The sequence below is a fragment of the Perca fluviatilis genome, chromosome 18 (assembly GCF_010015445.1).
Source record: "Perca fluviatilis chromosome 18, GENO_Pfluv_1.0, whole genome shotgun sequence".
NCBI classification, from domain to species: Eukaryota; Metazoa; Chordata; class Actinopteri; order Perciformes; family Percidae; genus Perca; species Perca fluviatilis.
The window spans coordinates 17,447,249-17,453,900 of NC_053129.1; the positions used below are offsets into that span (position 1 = coordinate 17,447,249).

General features: G+C 41.0%; 2 long non-coding RNA genes across 4 annotated transcripts in view; both read left to right on the top strand.

Moving 5' to 3' along the window:
* Positions 1-555, top strand: part of LOC120546618 — a 17,784-nt gene extending 17,229 nt beyond the window's left edge. For both annotated transcript variants that reach the window (XR_005636901.1, XR_005636900.1), the window contains exon 2: positions 1-555. This exon is cut by the window's left edge and continues 3,243 nt beyond it. This is a non-coding gene — a long non-coding RNA (uncharacterized LOC120546618).
* A 1,726-nt stretch (positions 556-2,281) lies between these two features.
* Positions 2,282-5,814, top strand: LOC120546214. Of its 2 annotated transcripts, none has more exons than XR_005636836.1 (3): positions 2,282-4,618; positions 5,253-5,344; positions 5,595-5,814. It is a non-coding gene; the product is annotated as an uncharacterized LOC120546214 (long non-coding RNA). The 2 variants fall into 2 exon arrangements; XR_005636837.1 differs by having other exon boundaries at positions 2,283-4,618; positions 5,253-5,337.
* Positions 5,815-6,652: the final 838 nt, after the last annotated feature.

Below are 6,652 nucleotides of genomic sequence, written 5' to 3' on the forward strand. Positions count from 1 at the left end.
CCTCGGAGAGGGCATTCAACACTACGGGATCTGCAGCCTCCATTTGTTTAAATAAAAATCTCATATCACAAAGCTTTTATTATATGGTTTTATGTTACTGTGCCTTTCGTCAGACAATAAACACAGTTATTACGATCCAAACCCTTACAAATTATCCAGTATAACTTGATTTTAGCCTGCAATAAATTCCAAAGCTGAGCTTAAAAATACGTGTTGAGGGAGAAAAGGAAGCACATTTTAGATGCAATTCATTGTCCATGCTTCTCATTTTTAGCTGTCAGCCTTTGATTTATGCCGGCTGTATTGACTTGAACTGTCAGTGACCAATTTTATCAGCTGTAGCTAGCTAACTAATTAAGCTAACTCGACCAGTTGGTTGAAAACACCTTCTCCAGTCGCTTCCTTCTTCCAGCTGACTTGTTCTAAGATAAGAATCCTTTAAAATGCACTTGATGGCTACATACATGATAAATGACTGATGCTAAAGCTACCAAGGCAAAAAGTGTCCATGTAGAATATGTTGTATTGCAGTGTAGAACAAAGGCTGGTACAATGTAAGTTCATTCAAGTTATTTCATTGACTACGTTTACATGCAGCCAATAACCCGTTCAAAACCAGAATATTAGCAATAACCCGGTCACGCACGGCCATGTAAACACCGGCAAAAACCCGAATATGCTCATATTCCGGTTTTTAAAAACCCGAATATGCTACCTGGGTTACCCCTTTTCTAACCCGAAATTTTGGTCATGTAAACGCATATCGGCATATCCCCATCAAAAGGAACATTTGTGTTCTGCGCATGTTCTATTCGCAAGGAATCTTTTGAGTAGAGGAACTTCTTGTACTATGTGCCAGAAAACATAGTTATAATAATAATTATATACTATAATAACATAGTTATATATATGTCAATGCAGAAAATCTGCGCGCAGTATACCGGAAGTAAACAAGAAGTAGAGGTAAACATGGCGAGACGCAGCACAGCACCACACTTTTGGAGCGAGGAGGAAACCAATTTCTTTATTAATGTGGTGAAAACCATGAATATAATGTATTTTGTTGACGGCAGAAAGTACCGTGATAGTGAGCTTTATAAGAAGGTGACCGAAAAGTTATTGCGTCTTAAGGTTGTCCGTAGGCTACGTCCAGACGCTAACCGTGCGTCGCCGTTTACGTCGGGATATTGCCAATTGATTACAAATTCCATGTAGGAGTAACTCTCTCTGCTCACGCATGTAAACGGGTAATTCCGAATGTTTCAGAAACCCGAATAGTAACCTTAACCCGACCATAACCCGAAAATTGACAGCTTGTAAACGTAGTCACTGTAACCTTTTTGACTGTTTAGCTTACATACTTTTTCACATTTTATGTTTTCACTTTTAACATACCAGAAAATAGGCTTATAGGATGAGGACTTACCAATATTTGAGACAAACGTAAGGTTATCTCAGTTAACGTTGCTGAAGTGTAAACTTCCCCAAAACCAAAAGAGCAGGACAGAGCTGCTAACATTAGCCTAAGCTCTGATAGCGTCCAGGACCACTTTGCAAACGGGGGAAACACACTGTGGATGTTTGCTTGTTGTTGACGGGGAGTTCCTGGTGAGTTCTGAGCTGTACACTAGCTATCGCCAATGTTTTTACATTGGCTGTACAAACGGTTCTGGTCAACTTTTTGAGAACAATTAGCTCTCTGTTGTGTTTGAACTCACCTTAAGTTTGGTTGTGGGCAAGTATTCAGTATTATTCCGTTCTTTATTTAAATGAAAAAGTGTGGAAAGTCTTGTTATCATTATGCTGTATCGGCAAAAATGCAAATTTTCAACTTTCAAAAGGTTTCAAGACTTGGACACAGCGTGGGTGTTAAGAGTGGTTATCTTATTATATATTGCAGGTGAAAGATTTGAGAGAAAAAAATTGTAACGTCAAAGGCTCTTGGGTGATAAAATTGCATGGCACCAGGTTATCTACCTGGATGCACCTGTGCATGTGTGTGAGTGTGACTGTGTGTGTGTGTGTGTGTGTGTGTGTGTGTATGTGTGTTTGCATATGAAAAACTCCTCCTCGCCCTGCAACAATCTGTCCAGAGAGCTATGCACCTGCACTTTACAACTCTCCTGACTAACGTGCCAACAATAACACTTAAGACAACTGTGTCAGGTCAAATACCTCTACGGGTTGCTACTGTTACATGTAGGGGGGGGGGGGTTCATGTCCATATTTATTACTACCATTTTGTTCCTTATAACGAATAATCAATGTATCTAAGGCCATACCGATTGGGGTGGTTTCCCCTGGAGGCAGGTGTGCCTGTTTGCATATGTGTGAGTGTGAGAGAGTGACTCTGCAGCCGGGAGTTCCCCTGAGGTATGTAATTCACAACTTTCACTTATCAATACTGCACAATGATGGATGACTAAAATGACTATGTAAGATTCATATTCTTCATACAGTCAAACAGCAAGTCAGGGATTCCCAGTATAACAACAAACACTATACCCTCAGTGTGCCTGTCTGAAAAATGAGTGATACTTCTAAATTAGCATTACGTAATAGCACGGCTGGACCAGCACAGTGTCTCTAGGTGTGGCCATGGGTATATGCTGGGTATAAGTTTAATTGGAGTCAATTGTGGTCAAGAGAGGTACTTAGAGTGGTCAGATACTCTATTTATGTGTGTATAGTTGTGTATAGTCCAGATTGGTGGACTATAATACCCATACCCACAAAAGAATGGGGGCTCTTTCTTACTGAAAAATCAAAGTGATGAAGGTCAAAGCAGCAACATGATGTCACAAAAAGTGTTAGCCATATACATTATCTGTAGAGTGAAAAAAGAACGACGGATGCAGCATTTCCATTTTGCATTGTACGGCACGACTCTAGTCAAGTCGAAGCGCTCTTTTTCGGTTTTCTATTAGCAATAATTGTGGCTAGTAACTAGTACTTTTGGTATCAACTCAGTCAAGGTTTTAAGCAAGCTGAGCCAACACTAAAAGGTGGAATTAAAACTCTGCAGACCACTGATTGGTCAGAGAGAATCGGCACTAGACTGTGACAGGAAGTCCTGCACAAACTATGCGCTATGCACACATTGAGCTAGCTAAATTTGAAAATGCAGAGTATGTGTTCACACTAGTGTTTCCAGGTTGTGTTCATAAAGACAAATGGCTAAATCCTTTCTTCTTCATACTCTGTTGGTCGGTAATCAACAAAACTACTGTACATATTTTTCTGTTTCTGCTTACAATCATGATCATCAAGATCATGGCTCATAAATAGTACCTTTTACCAGGCACACATTAATTCCCGTGCTGCTGTGTAGATATGTGAATTAAGATAACTATTTTGAGATTGTGATGTAGTCTAACAAATTTTAACATAAATTCTCTCGAGAGTTGTCGAAAGTCTCCATTTGTGTGAAATCTGCCAGCTAGTGTGGACGGAAAAGCCGAAATGAAAGAAAAGGATACATTTTTAACCTTAGTTGACAAAATGTACGTGAGTCTTCCTCTCTCAACTTGGCCCTCGTGTGGCCCACAAAAAAGGATGTGATGTCACAGTTGGGATTTAGGTAATACAAAAATACTGAGCAGAGCAATCCCAAACACTAAACAGTCTGTGAAACAGGTGGTGCAGTTCATCATCTCATAGAGTAATATTGTACTAAACAGGGTACATGCTAGAATAATAACTTCTCCATTTCCAAACACAGTGTGTGAGTGTTTCTATTTCTATTCACCTTTAGTGTCGATGTACTCATCTTCAGGTTGGCCCCCTGTGACCGTAAAACAGAAATGTTCAATGTAAGGGGATCACTGAGGTTAAAACTGCCAATTAAAAAAGCAAAAGTCCTCTTGTTAAATACAGACCGATTACAATAAAGGAGGACTTTGTCCCAAACATTTTGTCCATTAGGTGTGTCCATTGGTCTGCTCTGTCTGTGAGATTGGAGGCAGCCATGCTGTGCGGTGTTGTGTTTGTTGTTATGGTACAGAGGTGATCCCTCATGTCTCTCTCAGTGAGCAGCTGTCACTCCCTGCACCTCTGCTGTTGTTGTTGTCTTGATGAGGTACTTTCCCTCCCTCCCACTTCCTCCCACATGACCCTTTGTTTATGACAGGGTGTGTGTGTGTGTGTGTGTGTGTGTGTGTGTGTGTGTGTGTGTGTGTGTGTGTGTGTGTGTGTGTGTGTGTGTGTGCTACATGTGGCACATGTATCTGATGTGGGCCCGCGGATTCTCAGAACATGATTCAAACCGAATGTACCTTCACTACTGATGATGTGCATGCCCACACACAAAACAGGCACAAAAACATGGGCACTGACACATTCGTATTCCATCTTCCTCTTGTGCACAAATGCACGTTCATTGGAATCTTCTCCACTAACAGATACCAGCAATCACAACCCAGTCTTTTCACCAGGCAGCGTTGTTTCTCACGTTTTACTCATCCAGTTAGTGACGTGCCGATTGTGTGACGATGTTGTGTCGTGTGATTGTTTTTGCATAACTCCTGCTTCTCTTTTCCACGCACACTCATTTGTCTCGCTTGCCTTGACTTCCACTGCCGTAATGTCCACTGTACAAGCATGTGGACGTCCATCAGGGGTAAGATCAAGCTTTTTTTCAGGAAGACAGGAAATGACAGGTACTGTGTGTGTGTGTGTGTGTGTGTGTGTGTGTGTGTGTGTGTGTGTGTGTGTGTGTGTGTGTGTGTGTTTAGAGGTGTGAGCATCTGCAAGAGGATAGATAGAAAGCTGGTTTTAACAACACAGAGATAATTTGCTTAACTCAGCTGAGCTGGGCTGCGGGTGTGTGTGGTGAGAATATGTGAATGCCTGCTCAGAGAGAATGAGTGTGAAAGCATTGCAACAGTTTTTTGCTGCATTGTTTTTTGCCATCACTATACATATACATGAAAAGCAGGTGTGTGACTAATCTTCCTGTTTAGGTATGCATGCGTATACAGGATGGACACTAGCTACAGCACTTGTGCGTGAGCTTTCATACACGAATGTGTGTGTCCATGTATTTGTAGCGACGGTGCGAACACGCATGCGCTACCGGGAAAATAGTCCTCACAGCTTATTTGGATATTAGTGTCAAGCGGAGCCGCATTCAGGCTCTGTGTCCCCGCTTGCTCTCTAACACTGTCTCTTCTTTGAGGAATATTATCCAAAACCGACCTTTCACCTTTAACTTTTTCTCTGCTTTTATTGGACTTTTCATCCCCAAATGGCAGGAACAAAACTCTGGGAGGAATTGGGAATCCCCTGCTTAACGGCTTCTTTGATAAACGAAAGGTAGCGAGCTGCACCCAGCAGATGGTACGTGGTGAGTGGATAAGGGCTGAACATGACAGATGTACATTATTAACTCATGTTGTGCAGAATAAAAGAGGCTTAAAACATGTATTAGAGGGGCATGCATTCTCGATAAAACTGTTTGAACATCATGTATAATATGTAAATCTGTTTATGACATGTTACATGTTACTCTTTTTCTGTATTTCCACTTGTGTTCAACACCAGGACAAAATGACAACTGTGTGCAACAGGAATCATTTCTTTTTTCTTTTTTTAAGATTATTCTTTGGGCATTTCTGCCTTTAATCACCAGGACAGCATGAAAGGGGAGAGAGACATGCAGCAAACCTGCCGCGGGTTCCAACAGAAATCCTTTCTGAGCTTTATGTTATTGCTATAAAAAATGCGTTTTCTGTTTATAAAAGCAACATATTTGTAATCATTAAAGGTTCTTGGGTCAATCATGTGAGTGTAATAAATACTTTAATGAAAAAGGAATGAATTGGTTATTATTCTGAAGTGCTTCCACTTTAAATGTGACCTCTAATATCTGCACTACTGCAAAGATGAAGTTGTGGTAAACACACACACACACACACACACACACACACAAACACACACACACACACACACACACACATACACACACATACACACACACATAAAGAGTCTCTGTATCCATCTGTTTTCTCTGCTTTTTTCCCCCCACTCGACTCAACAATCCCACAACTTCTTATCTCTCTGCACGGCTGTTCTCCTGCCACCCTAAATCCTGCCCCCCCTTTCTCACACTCTCCACATCCTCACGCACGCACGCACACACACACACACACACACACACACACACACACACACACACACACACACACACACACACACACACACACACACCTCAACCCTTGCTGATGAGCTAAGGCGCCTCTGCTTGGTCACATTACCCCAATGTTGCATCCAGATAACTACATTGTGAAGCCTGTGGTTTTGTGTGTGTGTGTGTGTGTGTGTGTGTGTGTGTGTGTGTGTGTGTGTGCGTGTGTGTGTGTTTGTGTGTGTGCGTGAACTCATTTTCAAGGTATGTATCATTTTCCATTTAATTAGACTAAAACGCTGTTAGTCTGAGACATTATTAAAGAGATTTTTTAACCGCTTCTTTGCAAAATGCATTATATTAACATTCTTGGGTCTAGATACTCAAGCATACATTATCCATCTATGTACTTTAGCAAATATAATCTTCATGGTAGGGTAAATGTTTTAAAATTGTATGTTTACAATTGTAGATTAGTTGTAAAACTTAAATCTACTAAAAGAAAATCGAAAAGAAAAAGCTGCACCT